This window comes from Tursiops truncatus, chromosome 3, assembly GCF_011762595.2.
Source record: "Tursiops truncatus isolate mTurTru1 chromosome 3, mTurTru1.mat.Y, whole genome shotgun sequence".
NCBI classification, from domain to species: Eukaryota; Metazoa; Chordata; class Mammalia; order Artiodactyla; family Delphinidae; genus Tursiops; species Tursiops truncatus.
The window spans coordinates 70,625,966-70,642,575 of record NC_047036.1 but is presented as its reverse complement, the minus strand read 5'-3'; the positions used below and the strand labels follow the sequence as shown (position 1 = coordinate 70,642,575).

At 37.1% G+C, this 16,610-nt stretch overlaps 1 long non-coding RNA gene and 1 other non-coding gene across 3 annotated transcripts in view; one reads left to right on the top strand and one right to left on the bottom strand.

The window, feature by feature from the left end:
* The window catches only part of LOC109549095 (uncharacterized), a 44,658-nt gene extending 28,048 nt beyond the window's left edge, over positions 1-16,610 (bottom strand). The window contains exons 1-3 of one of the 2 annotated variants that reach the window (XR_002175286.3): positions 16,486-16,610; positions 4,994-5,092; positions 645-706 (exon numbers count right to left, since the gene is read on the bottom strand). This is a non-coding gene — a long non-coding RNA (uncharacterized lncRNA). The remainder of the gene's footprint in view (positions 1-644; positions 707-4,993; positions 5,093-16,485) is intronic. The other variant, XR_012330749.1, reaches the window with a different exon arrangement.
* LOC117312065 (U6 spliceosomal RNA) lies at positions 8,101-8,207 on the top strand. The gene has a single exon (XR_004526233.1). It is a non-coding gene; the product is annotated as a U6 spliceosomal RNA (small nuclear RNA).

Here is a 16,610-nt window from a genome sequence, read left to right as displayed (position 1 = left end):
GCCTTGAAATTAGCTACAGAAATGTACCTTAGCTTGGGGACAAAAAAAAAAGAAAGAATGAATGAAAATAATATGCCAACCTCCCAAACCGTTCTGCTAACAGATTTTTGCATTTTGGAAATTACACTTGCTTTCAAGATTCTTTGGGTCATTTAAATACTTAACCTCATCTCTTTGTTCACTTGCTCATTCCCCAAGCAAGTCTAAAACCAAATAAATTGCTATAAATGTTTACCAACAAAATATTATTTTCCAAGTCATTTTTCTTAACTTTTGAAATTTAAAAGGTTTTATTACAATTAGGTAACTACTCCTGGCACAAGGCCTCTGAAACATTGTTTCTCAGACACTAATGGGTCTTGGAAAAGTTTGAAACTCTTAATTCATTAAGACTCTGAGTAGCTGTTTTGTACCTAAGAATGAGAATTGATGGAGAAGTTGGGACTAAACACATAATTTTCTCAAATATGAGGAAAACATAAGGGTTTTGTTATGATGCATGTAACAATCAAGAACCTGTTTCTTTTTAGCAAGCTCCTAAAAAGTACCTCCCATATAATTATTAAATAAAAACACTCACTTATTCAGTACTCAGCTAGCTTTTAAACCCTGAATAAGAGAAGTACAGTGAGAGAGGTACTTACATGGTTTCCTTGGATACTGGATGATGCCATTCAGGTCTATGTTTTTATCTGAAAGTGGTGCCCTGTGGAGAAATGAGGCTTGGTGAGTGGCTGTTTATACGTAGTAAGTAAATAAGAACTTTGTTTATTTTACAAAGCACTTTTGATTTTGACCCAGATTTCTTCTTCTCATCACACCCAACCCTGGTAAATGGCAATAAAAATATGGCAGAACAGGTACTTTGCACGACTCTTTTAAACACCACTTAAGAAACCATAATTAATAAAGCAAAAGCTCTGACTGCCATGGCTAAGCACATTACTCCTTGGGCTGCTTTCTATATCTTGACTACTATATTTATGTCAGATGTACCAATGAACACTGCCTGCCTTCTCTCTTTTCCTTCAAGAGGAATTGCTCTCAAAGCATCAATAAGGAAATTAATCTAAAAAATTCACATAAATGATAAATGTCCTTACCGTCATCCCAGAGTAAGAGAACTCTAGCTTTAGCCCACTCCTAAACACCCAGGTTGCCACAGACATTAGCTGCCATTTTAAATGTCGTAGTGGGATCCCAGATTCCCAATCGTTTAAGTGCTATGAGCATACAATTTTGACATTCAGTCTCTCAGAACTACATGCTTTCTAATTTTGGTAGCATGATTAATCCCCCCTATGTGATGAGTTTTAACCTTCTGATATATCTTTGGATCAAAAAGAACAAATGAGCTACAGCAAAGAATGGCAAGTAACTTTAATGCTTAACACAATTTAATAACCTGAAATGAAGTAAATGTGTGTTATGTTTCCATTAAAAAGTTTCCAGCCACAATTAACTGAACAAAACTCGTCTTCTTCCAAGATCATTCTTGGAAATGTAATTTTAAAGTCTGTGTGAAATAAGAAACTTACTTTTTACCATATGAAAGCAATCTCATTTTTCAGGAATGATTTTTGGATAGACTTCCGATTTGATATTTTCCATTTGAACTAGCAGCGAAGGGGCTAGTAAGGGGGGAGGAGAGGAAAGCAAGTCTGTGTTCTTTTGCCAGCACTGACAAAGGTCTGGTTGTCAGTGATACCTTTGCAGCTAAATTTACTCCAGAGTGACAGGAACAGGTGCACCTTGGCCTGCCAGACACTTGTGCACAGGGATCACGCATCTTACGGCTTGACGATCAAGGGGGGAAAGCCTGGGTCTTCATAGAAAAGGAGAGGAGGCAAAGGAAGCCCAAACTGGGGGTTTCTCTTCAAAGCCAGCTGGTCTGGCTTTATTCTACAGGAATTTTTTTACCTGTCAGAGTTTGGACAACAAAGCCCTCAGCAGGTGCTGACGGGTACAACTTCCTGGAGAAGCAGAAAGGCGCTGGTGAGTTTCAATTGCCAAAATATACTTTTTAATCTCTAAAAGTTGATTTTGTTATCTTGGAAGAGGCACTGCTGAGGTACCTACATTCAGAAAGCTGATGAGACCATTGGAATCAGAGCCAACTAACTCAACAGTGGGTTTTCCTGGTGTTGAAAGTAGGGCTGTTACCATTTGACAACTTTTTAGAGTGAAAAAAAAAAAGTTTTTTTAAAAGAAAATGCTTCATATTTTAAATGTTGGTCTCTTTCATTACTATCTTCAGTATCTGAAAGATGAAGAATTAATTATATATATGATACTAGACTATTCAAATAAATATACAAATATCATTTCATCTCCTTTTTATCTAATTCTGTCATAATCTACTCATTCTAAATAAAATGTTATTTTTCAATATTTCTCCAAGTAAAGATGTGAAATGGTACATGCTCTTTTCAAAAGTTTCATGGGCTAGAATTTTTTATGCATACATGTGACAGGAATATGATTAGAGAGAATATGAAATTAATTTTATTTTTAATACAATTTTAAAACATGTATTGCACAGAATATTTAATAATTAGAAGTGGCAACATTTTCTTGTTACAAAGAGTTTCTTCAGAGAAAAATTTTCAGAATAAACAATGAACACTACTAAAGCATGTTTTTACGTCATTGATTTCCAAAATTAGAACATTTATATAATTGGTATTTTTATTTTGTGAATTCAAAAGTTTAGGCAAAAATATTTTTTTCAGAATAGGATTTCAATTAATGCAAAATATGGAAAAATGAGACCACATGTTAGGACATATTTTTAAAAAGTGATTCTATTTCAAGGACTCATTCTTTTAACTATGCTTCACAGCATTTCTCTACAAATTGTTGTATTATAGCAAATTGAAAACATTTAAGCAAGTAGGGAGCTTAAAGCTAGGGACTATACATAGTAAACATATGAAACCATTTTAATAACCAAAATCCATATTCACAAGTAACATGGACTAATGAATGTAAAGGATGCGCGGCATACATTGATCAAGAATGCTATAAATTATTATGCATAAAATCAATTTTCTTGGCTGTGGGGGGCAAAACTGGTGCTTGAGAAACGTTCCTACCAATATAAATTAACACTATGAGGCAATTGTTTTATTCAGACAATCCCACAAATAATTTTCAATCTACATGCTTAACACATTGTCGCATAGTGGGAAAATAATAAGATCTGATTTTTTTTAATGACCACTGTTATCTAAAACAATTTTTGGATCAATGATGACACAGATATGTCACAAATTTATATGTATCATACTCTTTCAGACTAACCTAATTGCTGTTTAAAATTATGAAATATTTGTGGTTTAAAAAGTTACCAGAAATTATCCACCCCACCAAAAAAATCTAATATTTTTAAAACACAATCTTATCTACATTTTAATGAAACCATATTTTGAAACCTCAAAACTCAAATCTGATTTTCATTAAAATTATGACATGTAGAATATGGTTCAGAAGATTAAAGCATATTTTATTTTTTAAAAAGGAGTGTACTTATTGTGGTTTCCAACTGCTATTTTTATGTGATATTTTGTCATCTTCGTCATATTGATTCTGGCACCTGAGTAACCATGGCCACTGAAATTTTTAGATAACTTCATTAGTCTCTTAAAGAATGAATATGTATTCCATGCACTTCATAATTTTTTTTATTTACCTGGTCTGTTAAATACTATATTCTGAAAGAATCAAAGTACTCGATTTTAAAGATGACTAAGTGCTGCAAAACTGAACATACACTTTTAAGTCAACTTCGAAATTACATTTGTTAAGTTTTTGTGTGTAATACAATTGGCTATAATTATAAATACTGTTTGTCATTAACACTAAGTATAAATAATACAAAAGCTTCTTCCAAATTATTTTTTATGACTCTTGTGAATTAGTTAAGTGTGACTGAACCTATTAGAAACAATGTTAGGTATAACCCAAATATTTCTAAATAACTAAAATTTATAATTTTAACCCTGCCCTAAATTGTTGGCTTAATCTAAAATTCTATGATATTTTCTTTTACTTATGAGAAAAAGCTTTAAATCCTAGTTTGACATGCAACTACATGTTTGTCCTTTCTGATAAACTTTCAACTTTCATGTCAGTAAAATACCTATGCCAACGCCCGCAATGTATGGGAATGGTTTCTTTTAATAAGCCTTAGTTAGAAACTTGGCTTAAAGTTGCAATGACTAAAAGTTTAATTGTAAAACACATGCACTTTAAGCATTATTTGCAATACATCTTCATATCTTAAGGACAGCTTATAGTGGAGAAAAATTAATTATTCTCCCCTTTCAGAAAGACATTTGAAAACCATTTTGTTTACCTTGTATATTCATAGGGAAAATCTTGGTTCTCCCCGCAACTAACTTCAATAAATTTTATTCTGAATATCAATCTATTTAATTTCAGGACAAAGAAGTTTCCAGCTAAAATGGTTTACTTGTAAGTATTTAAAGAAACAAAAATATTTTGGCAGCTTTATATGTATCTCCTCATTGACCAGCCACCTGACTGACAGCTGTCAACTGTCTGTGGGCCAAATGTAACCCAGTAAAGATAAAAATTACATATTACTCATCCCTGTTGATAATACCTGGTGCCAGTAGGTTTTCAAATAGGAATAACTAGACTGTAGATATAAAGAGGTAAAAGAGGAATCATTTTAACTGCCTACCATTCCTCCTTTGTCACTAACTTGTTTCCCCTTCTTTTTCTTATTTAACCCATTTCTCTCAATGTCCATATATCACACCTACAAAGAGTTAATTTTCTTAAGGAAACTTCCTATGTAAGTAACAAGTATGTGTCCATGAAAATACTGAGCAGCCAGGTAATGATGGCCACACATTTCTTTCCATCAAATCTCCTTTTAAGCTCATGGAATCTTTGAAAGAGTCTTTGAAGCTTTCAACTACTCGTTTTAAAGAAAATGAAACAGAAGCACAAAAATGATATTTACCCAAGGTCACCAACCTGAGGATGTAGATGCAGACTTGGAACTGTCTCACAACTTCATGATTTTTTTTTCTGTTAGACTTAAAACATGTGGACTGTAAAACTATAAGTAAAAAAGAGCACATGGAAAATTAATGTGAGTTACATTTCTTTGGAGAACCATTTTCAGTTACCAAATTTAATACCTTAGTAGAGAGATACAATTTTATCAGAGCATATTAAAAATGTAGTTTTAACAAAGAGCAAAAATATGTTAAACTATCTATGGTATAAATTCTTCTTTAGTTTCTCTTTACCATTTAAACTGATTTCCAAACTGAAAATATTTATGGTGCATATGAAGTAGCAGAAATAAAATATAATCAATGGCAGCATATATGTTTAGAAGATGAATGCAGAAATGAAAAGTCAGGTTGAAATTTTTTTATATATTAGGGGATAATTAAAAATACCAAATATACCAAAGTATAAGCATATGTATAATACTGAAGTGCAGAATATATTAAACCTTCACATAACTGACTCAACAACTAACTAGCTTGTGTATGTATGTGTATTAATTACTAAACCTCTCTGGACCCCAGAGGCTTCATCAGCAAGTGTTTCCTAACAGCTAAGAAATTCTATAACTCAATAATCCTGTATTAATATATCTGATACTTATTCATATAATTATTAATTTTATTAATAAAAATTTATATTGCTATATTTTTTTGATACTGCTGCACAACACACTGATTCAAGGTCATGAAAATATATTCAAATTTTTTCTGACCCTTCAGAAAAGAAATTGTTTAGGAGATATCTACCACGTTCTGAATTTAAAGTAATTTATATTAACCCTGGGCTTTGGAGAAATATTTGCCTTTGAGAAGTGTTTTCTTAAAATCCAGACTTGGAAATGAATTTTTTTTAAAAGGAGTGGGGAGCTTAAAACATTGATATAGGATACGGGAAGAAAATGTGGGCAGGGTTTCCCTGCAAGGAATTCATCTAAAATAATCTCCAACAGCTCTATGATACCATTTAGCAACTAAATTATATATCTAAATTTACAAATGAATTTGCTTATTCTATTACATTTAGTCCAAATCAACATTAGTCATTAATCAGCAAACCATTTAACAATATGCAATAACAGTATGCAAATCAATTGCAAGCAAAATAATCAGTACAATAATATCCATTTCTAACAACTGGGAAAGACAGGGGTGTCATAGCAAAATATGCAAAATCACAAGACTTTCAAATAAATTCAGTCATCTCCCTGCATCTCAAAGGGGTGTTAGTGAAAGTGAATGACTTGTTCCTCATCTGCCTTTGAAGGATCATAAATGTTATCTCCTTAGAGCTGAAGGCTGCTGTCCAAAGAGCACCAGAGCAGAAGTAGGCAGCTAAACTGCAGTCTCTGTTTCACTACTTAAGTCATTTTGTAACTGGAAACAACTCATGTAACCTCTGTGAGGCTACTGAACAGATGAGACTCTTTGCTGGGCTGTGTGTAAATCATAGGAAAGGAAGTTTTAGTTATCCAATAGAAGGGGTTTCCTCTGCTGGGTGTGAAGTCCCAAAAGGATTCTAGGACATACTGGTGGGATTCTGCCTGCAACGGCATGCCCTGCCCTCTCCCTATTGCTGTAAGTAGCCCACCATGTCAGCATTCCAAATAATTAAAACACCAGTATTAACCTATGAAATCAGCAGGCAAAACAAAATCACTTTGTAATACACTACTGTCCAGCTGGCCATATTTTTCCCACTTGGGTAAATGGAACATGAAAGGTCTTAGCCTCAAAATGATATTATCACTCATAGCTTTGAACTTTTCAGTGTGTTCTGTAAGGCTGAGTTGACACAAAGGACTTAATGGTCATTTAATGTTTTCAGTTTTATGAAATGGGAGACTTTAAAATTTTTTTTATTGAAGTATAGTTGACTTACAATGTTGTGTTACAGGTGTACAGCAAAGTGATTCAGTTATACATACATATATATTCTTTTTCAGATTCTTTTCCATTATAAGTTATTTCAAGATATTGAACATAGTTCCCTGTGCTATACAGTAGGGAGACTTCTTTTTAACCAAAAAAACATTCACTACACTCACTGCTGCAAGCCAGCATGTGAATATGTTTGTTCGCGTCAGAAAAGCATTGGTACAAGAAACAGGCGTGGCAGAGAACCCCTAATCTGAAGTGTTATAAATATCTGGACCCAAGAGAGGTTAATGGAAGCAGCTGGGTATGGAGAGAGGTTAAAAGGCTGGGAATGTGGATCCCTGTGTTGCCTGGGATGCCTGTGCTGTAAAGACCCCTCATGCCTAGTAATTACTCGGCAGACAGAGGTAATTACAAGGACATAAGGAACATTTGTATTGATTGAACGCCTCTTTCGTGAAAAGTCACATTTCTTAAGTGATCAAGAACAACGCTAGTCCTGGGTTTAGGGAATCTAGGCTCACAGCAGCTGGCAGTCACTGAAGCATGCACGCATTTGTAGGCCAGGAACCTCTGTTCCTGAATCCAAAGCTCATTTTACAGGTTTTGCCGAGATTCTGGAATCCAAGGAGCATATTCCACCCAAGAAAAGATAAGCACTACCCCTTAGATAAGTGAAGATGAAGAAGTGTACAGAAACTTAAGAGAATCAGGTCTTCACACTGCTTAATCAGTTTTCTAATTACCATGGGCAGAGTATATGTGACACGTCTTTTTTTGCTTGTTTATAATATGAACCAAGACAGGCAATAGAAAAATTTGTACCATTTTGAACTCTCATTCTTACTATTTTGAAAGACATTCACTAACTTAAAAGCTCCATAAAACTTGTTAAGATGAGTTGGGAGAACAGGAACGAATAATGGAGAAAAGGGAAGGTTATGGAATTAGGACTTCACAGATTTTACGCTTACCCCTACATTAAGGCAGTGGTTTGCAAACAAAATGTACATTAAGAGACAGTGGAGGAGCTAGTTAAAATGCAGGTTCCAGAGGTTGAGGCTCAGCGGGCCTGCCATGGGGGCCAGAAATATGGGCACTCTGATAAACTGTTCTCTGTGCTCGATTGTTCAGTCCTCACTAGAGCCTTCTCTTCTTTAAGAGGGCAGTTCTGGTGCTCGCTTCGGCAGCACATATACTAAAACTGGAACGATACAGAGAAGGTTAGCATGGCCCCTGCGCAAGGATGACACACAAATTCGTGAAAGGTTCCATATTTGTAGGGAACAAAACTGAGTTATTTGTGGTGAGGTGGATGGACCTAGAGACTGTCATACACAGTTGAAGTTAAGTCAGAAAGAGAAAAGCAAATACCGTATGCTAACACATATATATGGAATCTAAAAAAAAAAAAAATGGTCATGAAGAACCTAGGGGCAAGATGGGAATAAAGATGCAGACCTACTAGAGAATGGACTTGAGGACACGGGGAGGGGGAAGGGGAAGCTGGGACAAAGTGAGAGAGTGGCATGGACATATATACACTACCAAACGTAAAATAGATAGCTAGTGGGAAGCAGCCGCATAGCACAGGGAGATCGGCTCGTTGCTTTGTGACCACCTAGAGGGGTGGGTTAGGGAGGGTGGGAAGGAGGGAGACGCAAGAGGGAAGAGATTTGGGGATATATGTATAGCTGATTCACTTTGTTATAAAGCAGAAACACACCGTTGTAAAGCAATTATACTCCAATAAAGATGCTAAAAAAAAAAAAGAGGTCAGTTCTGCTCTACAGTAGCAAGAAACTGGAACTTAGGGCTCTCAGGTCCTGAAAGATCAAAGCGAACGTGTGGATACAGCTATAGATGTTACATGTCCACTGTTACTTACTGTCTGATATAACTGTGCTTAAGTAGTTTATTTATTTTACTTATTTGCATGTGGATTGGCAAATGATAAGGTTCACCCAATACTAGTGATAAGCCAAAAATCATTCTCAAGTTCTACTTAAGTTTCAGGCACTAGATACTATAGCTTGAAATCTGAAGAATGGCTTGAACTGACTCTTCAGGCAAGTCATGAAAAAACAGCACAGATAGTGCTTCTTTTAAGTATGCATGCATACACATTCAAGTTTTGGAATACTCAATTAGTCATCACTGATCTATGGAGTTTAAGAGGTTACAGCCTAGTGATAATGTAAGGAAACCACAGGCTTTAGTCTCCCATGTGCAAGTCATTTTTGTGGCCATAGTCTACACAAACTAGAGTCTCACAGCTACATAAGGTGAGGTGAGAATGTGTGGATGGATGAACACAAATCGTTCGCAAATACTAGATAAACAAGGCAAGCATGTGCTTTATTCACTGTGAGTTAACCACCATTGTAATCAAAGAGTAATTATAGTGATTAATAACAAAAATAATCATAGAAACTCTTCTATGACCATATTGTCTACAGTATACATCATCGATTGTTTAGAAGTAAGCTCCTTTGTTAGTGGTATTTTATTTGGAAGTGATTCAGAGAAATAGAAAAATATTATTAATGAAACCCTATGGTTGTGAAACAAAAAATGTAGCTTTCCAAAGCAATGAAAAAAATCTGATTAATTGTTAATAACCAGTTGTGTCGGGGGTAGGGGGGCTTTGCTGAGTTTACAACCGAAAATAAAAGATTTACAGCTGAAAGGAAAGAGATGGAGCAGAAAAGATGAAGGAAAGACGAAAGAAGGGGAAGAGGAAGGAAATGGAAAGATGGGAGTAAATCTATTGATGAGCTATTTAACTATTTCTGAAGGGGTCAAAAGGAACAGGAAAACTGTAGAGTGTTTCTTATGCATCCCTCTTTAAGTAGTGTTCAAATTTACTTAGAATTATATTTCTTCATTTCTGAATAAAGTGATTCCATTCGATATGGATGCTCCATATTTACAGGTTTAATGCTATACAAGGTTGGAAAATATTTATGTGCCCCATCTTTGCACATAGCAAGATGCTTTATCAGTGATTTCACAGAGGAGATAAAGGGCAGAATGCATTTTTCCCTCCAAGCTTGTATCTCTCCCCAGCCCCTCCAAATTCTTCCCTCATCCAGGTAGCAACACTATTCTCATCACAAGGTTCTTATACCCCCTTCAAGATGTTTCTGGAAGAATAATCACTAATTACACCTCTGTTGGCTTTTGGAGTGGGGACAGAAGGGAGTGCACACAGAGTGAGACCAAGTGACAACCCAGTAGGCTGTGGCCCATGGGACCTGCAGTAACTGTGTGCCTCCTATGCAAAGAGGGAACAGAAAAGGTGACCAGAACAACAGGTACTAAAGAGCACCAATTTTTTTTAAATAATAAGTGGACAATTTTTCAAGGATCAGGATATTTTGCTGATAGAGAACACGTTTTCCAATCCCAACCTTTTCAAAAACAATAAAATTTCTTCCTCAAGTAAGCAGGCTTCCCACTGATTCGCACCCAGGACATACCTATGTCAGCAACTGAAATGGCAGCGGGCAGGAGGGAGCTGAGACATACTGAGAGTCTCCTCCCCAAAGCATCTCCTGACCAACACAGCAGGGAATTTGTGGAATCTGTGTAATCACAGATACTCCTTTGGATTATAAACTTTTTTTCAGAAAACTTTTGAAGAGAAGTTCATTGAAAGGAGTAACACGTTTCTACTGCGTCACTAAGTAAATGGGGTTGGAGTGCCTGTCTCCTCTGGTAGAACACAGTCCAAGAGAATTCTGGAACGTAAAGAGACTTCTCAGGAAGGAAAGGACCTTGTGGGTCACGTCAGGGAAAGGCCATGCTCAATAAAGAGCTATTATTGATTTTAAGAATTGCTGCTGGGTGAGTAGAGCATGCCAGAGTGAAAGGAGGACAAGCTGAAGGTGAGTAGAGGGAAGATGGCGACACAAAGACAAGCCTCAGCAGCCTTACCACACAGATAATGTTGATTTGAAAGGACTTAAAAACTCAGATTTAATAGGAAGCCACTAATTTACATTTATGCTAAGCTTCCTTCAATTTAAGAGTAAGATTATGTAATCAATAAGCAATTTAGAAGATGTCTGATGCCTTATTCTGGGCAAATGGATATATAATTATTTTCATAAATCTGACAAAATCAAATATGAATACAAAAAAAAATTCTCTGAGAAGAATGTTATATGGAACACTGACGAGGATAATATAAATTGGTCACCCCAAAACATAAGACTTCTTGATATAATGTATATTGGTTTGATCAACATACTGTCTTAAATGTTTTATATTTATTTCAAATATGAAATGCTCTAATATGAAATAAAACTGCTTTGAAACATGAAAGCTGATAGAAAAGAAGTCAGCTTCTAAAATTTGTTAGATAACTGACATTGAGATGTTTTTCAAGAATATGTGATAGCCCTCGAAAATGAAATAGTATAATGATAGCTAACATTTATTGAGCATTTTCTACATGCCAAGCACTAAGCGGCTACACAAATACAATTTCATGTCCTTTTGTCAGCAAAATTATCATCCAGGGGAGGTTCTGCCACTTTCCCCATTTTACAATGAGGACATTTAGAAAATTAAGGTCAAACAGTTATTAAGCATCTGAGACTGGATTTTAACCCAGGGTCTCTGATTTACTCTTTCCTGTCTGTTGTACATTCTCTGGAAAGGTATTTCCCACAATGTTCATACAATGATGCACAACTTTTCATTAGTGAAACTGATTTTTTAAAAGGTGATCAGACCTTTCATGAGTGTTAGTCACTAAAATGTCTCCTTAAAGGCTACACCACATTCATATTAGGGACACCCTTGAAATTTCCCTTTTGTATCTGCGATTAGTGTCAATTTATGAGGCAGATATCAAATAATCTGCTGCTTTATAATCACATCATAGTTTCTAACAAGCACCTTGTTCATTACATTTGGTTTGGATTTAGTTTTAGCAACAAATTCATCCTTAATGATAATGATTTGCCAACAATCAGACTGTTAAGACTGCAGAGCAAATTCCTAAGTATATTTCTGTTGAGACTTAAATGCAAAGACGTCATTACTGAAATAAGCAAATAACCTCCTAAAGCATCTACCTTGAAGAGGATGACACACGGTTAGACACATATTTGTGAAATATTTTCTGGTGGGGAAAAAAATATCGATTATATCATCTCCTGCTCTCATCATGCCTGTAAGTGAGCAAAGTTTATTATGAGTATAATGAATCAGTATAGCATTGTAGCTAAAGGCATCTATTGGAAACAAAGCAACATAGTTTCACATCCTTTGGCACTTAAGAGCTATGTGACCTGGGGCAGGTAGTGTTACCTCTCTTAAGTTTTCGTTTTAAACCTATATAAAATGGAGAGAACAGTACCTTCTAAAAGGTTGTTGTTTAGATAAAAAGAAATAAAGCTTATAAAGCAGTTAATACAGTATTAATCCAACACTGATAAGTAGTGAGTGGCCATTAAATATTACGCACTCTGAACTTACTTATTTCAACCCACATTCTAATAAGATAGTGTTATTTTCGCACATATACTGCAAATATATCTATATTAATAATATGAATATTATTTATATAGAAATATTTAGCTACAATTTATTTTAAAAACCCTCTATAAGAAATCAGACCTCTTTGGTTTGGGTCTTTGACCCAATGAACTAATGTCCACTGGTAAAACAAACTGGTTTTAATCACTGACTTAAATTTTAAAGTTTTATGGCATTTTACTTTTAGTTCTCATCATATTCCAAAATAATTTAGAGAGACTTTATCCCAAATAATGAAAATTAATTCTCTCTCTACCTAGTAGATTAGAATATAGATATAATTATTTATCTCCTTGTTTTTAAATCTAGTGAGTATTGGAAGCATATAAATCTATGCGTGATCTTGCCTTTTTGAAAAAATACAATTTTATATTGTTTTGCTTGGTTTAAAATTTTAGCTTATAAATGAAATATTTTAGAAATAATTTTTAAGTTCTCAGCTAAGTAAAAAACCATCATTTGGAAAATTACCTAGAGAGAGGAAACAAGGTAATGTGGTAGCTTTATTTTCTCCTTTCAAGAATCTTTTGTCTTAACTTGGTGTTCTTAGTGAGGAGAGCTAACATGAACACCACATATAAAAGGCTTATTAACGATCTTTGAGTCTGTTTTTTTCCTGTAGTGCATATTTATACCTATCATGACATCAATAGGAATCATACACATCCCAAGTGGGACTTTATTAAATAAACAAAAAAATGCAAAATGCCATGGTTTCTGTTTTTTCAAGAAGTGGCAAACAGTCTCCTAGACATAGCTGTAAAGATGATTATGTGTCCAACACAGAACTACTTCTAGTAGTTCCCCCCTTCCCAGCAGGCCTCTGCTGAGCCCCGTTGCCATAGATGGCCATCAGACATTTGGAATGACATCAGGAGATAATCTGAGCAAGCTCTGCCCTAAAAAATTCAAGCTAGCAGGAGACCAAAGATATCAATGTCTTCTTGGCTGACAACAGCATAAAAAGGTCAACCAGGGTGAAAAGAGGATGGACGTGGAGTTTCCAGCGCCTTTTCAACAACCAAGCAGCTAACAAGTATAAGGAAGCATACCTCAGGAAAACAAATAAATAAATAAAGACAAAGGAAGCCCAAAAGTATCCTAGAGGCACCATTCCTGTGAAAGGGAAATAAGGCAACCTAGAGCCACTGAGTCAGGAAATTTTAGGATTAAAGAGCTCTCTATCTCTTGAAGGTAAAACTCACAAACAGATCTCATCCAGAACTAATCCCCACCTCTCTTACAACCTACTTCTCCAACTTTTTCTACTGTGACAGCCCAGTATGGGTGAAGATGGAACTTAATGGTGGAGAAGTAGAAATCCTTTGCAGGAGAATAAGAATGGCTAACTTTTACTGCAGTTTACCACTTTCCTAGCTCTGTGCTTCACACTGAATAGCTCGTTGAATCCTCATAACAAAGTTTTGAGGGTAGGCACTTTTAAGTTCCACATTTTATCCATGAGGAAACTGAGGCCAAAGGGAAGTTCAGTAAGTTGTGCATAACCATACAGTTACCACGGGATAGACCCAACTGGCTTTTGATCACATAGATTCTCCCTAGTCAGACTAGCCTTTCATTAGTCAGCCATGAGAGGTTGAGGTTTCTAGCACACTGCAAGCACTTGAAGAATTTAAAAGATTTTCTCTTAGGCTATCAGATTTCAGGGAAAATGGGAAGAATGCTTTCTACCATGAACCACATGCAAATGGTAAATTTGTAAGAGAAATAAGACATTAATTCAAATATGCATCAGCTCAGGAGAAATTCAAGCTTTAAAAAACATTTTCTTGCTATTTTTAAAAATTATTTATCATTCATGAGTACTCTTATCTGAACACTTAGGGGTCCTTCACTAAGGGTTAACTTAAAAGCTAATTACCATAAATGGCCAGAATTAATACCAACATTTCACCCCAAAATAGCAAGAAGAAATATAGGGGATAATCATGGCAAAACCAACCAACCAACCAAAGCATTGAAGTTAGAAAGTTTGTGCTTTGCCTCTAAATCTGTATAATGTCTTCTGTTGTCTTTCATGTCTCAAATAGTGTAATTTGTAATTAAGTTTTGTTCATGTTATAAACCTTTCCAGTCAAATGCCACCCTAGTGATATCAGTCTAAGACATAATCAATATATCTGATAACACCTTCATCGAATTTGAGGAAGATTATGCTTTGCTAACAATTCTCACCTTATGTAACACCTTTCCTCCCTGCCCTTAAGAGTGCTTTCAGCTGTAACTTTAAAAGGATAATTCCATTTCCTCAGAATTTTTTAAATAGAAGTAAGTACAATATTATACCAATTAGTCTCTTTAAAAAGGCATTATACAAATCCAGGACACTACCAATAATAAATTTTTAGTTTGGGAGATAGCATCATTCCCCATACACCTTATTCTTTATTAAATGGAATTTCTTCCTGGAAGAATACTTAGAAATATTTTTCTCTTGTAAAAGGGAACTGTTGTCTAAAATCTTCTGTCAGGTCACCTTTCTGTAGAGTTAATTTGCTTCACTAACCCCAGGCAACTGCCCTGGGCTGGCACAAAGTGTACTATACCCTGTCAGGTGACCTTATCTCCTTTCCAAATTGATGTCATGATTTGGGGGCACATCTCTTAACTTCCCTTCCTTGTAAAAAATTAGTTACTGCATTAAGTGTTCCCTAAGACCTCTTTCAGCAGGAAGATACCGAAATTCTGACTTTACAACTTTTCACACTAGTGCCAAGAAATACAAATGCCAAGAGTGTCCTAAAATTTACTGGTATCATAAAGCAGGTTCTTTCTTTTTTAAACCATATTCATTTGAAATTCTATAGCAGCACATGCCAACAGAACTCTACGTAATGACGGAAACGTTAAAATCGGGCAGTCAAATTAGGTAGCCACTAGCCGCCTGTGGCTATTGAGCTCCTGAAATGTGACTAGTGTATCTGAGGAACTGATTTTAAATTTTATTTAAGTTTATTTAACTCAAAGAACCACAATGTGGCCGGGGCTGCCATATTGGTAGCAGCTTATAGCTTCAAGAACATGACAAGATAAACATTCTACATCTTTAATTTATTCAGCCAGGTACAGCACTATGCCTTTGGAGCACTAATCTTCCCAGAGCTCCATAGACAGAAACACAGCACAGGCATTTCCACTTCGCGCTGATAATTTAGCAAGAGATCCCCGTACTGTTCTCACGTGCAAACCAATAAAGAGAGATGGAAGAGGAAAGGAAATTGGGGGGATTTTTTTTGTGTTTTCTCCCTCATATCCCATTTCTCCTTGTAGTTTGTAGCCTTTCTCTAGCCAAGATGCGTACATATCCACTGAGGGAGCTTCACTGTTAGAGCCAACGGTTGGTTGGTTTTTTAAAACAGTCCTATGGACCCCCCGAGAGCTTGGGCTAATAAATCAAGCTCGTGGACGCCCGTCCTTTCCTCCCGGTGTGCCAGGTGAGAAAGCAGGCTGGCTGGCGCTGGACCCGGGCGGCGGCCCGACCTGCGCGCACCACCCCCTCGCTCTCCCAGGCTTGCGAAGCGCTGCGGCGGAGCGCTCGGGCCGCCTGTGCCGCCGGGCGCCGACAGCGTGCCAGCGCTTTGTGCACGTGCGTGGGTGGGCTCACTCTGTGCGTGGCTCGGCGCTTGCGCCCAGAGTTGCGGGGTCGTCTTTCGCCAACCAAGGGTAAATATCCTCCAGGTCCCCCCACCAGACCAGTAGGGCACCTCCCCTGACGCCGCCACCGCCCGTTTCCAAAACCCACCCACCACCGTTGCGTCCTCCTCCGTTCCCGGGAGCCCGCCACGCGGCCTCCTCGCCAAGCCACCGGCCGTTTGCCTCCCCCGCCAACCCGCTCCCAAGCGGTGACTTCCCCGCTCTAGACGCCACCCGGTGCACGCCCCACCGAGGCAGCTCGGCCTCCCCTCCGCGCGCCCAGGCCCAGCAGGCCCCCAGAAGGGCCAGAGCCCGCTTCCTCCTCGCCTGGGGCGCTCGCACGTGGCGCACTCACCCCCTACCAGCTGCCTCCGAGCTCTAGACACGCTCCCGGGAGGGAGCCCCCGCTCAGCTCCGTCCGCGCGGGGAAAAGTGGGTGGGGGTAAGTGGAGACCGACACAGAAAGGAGGGTATAGGTGG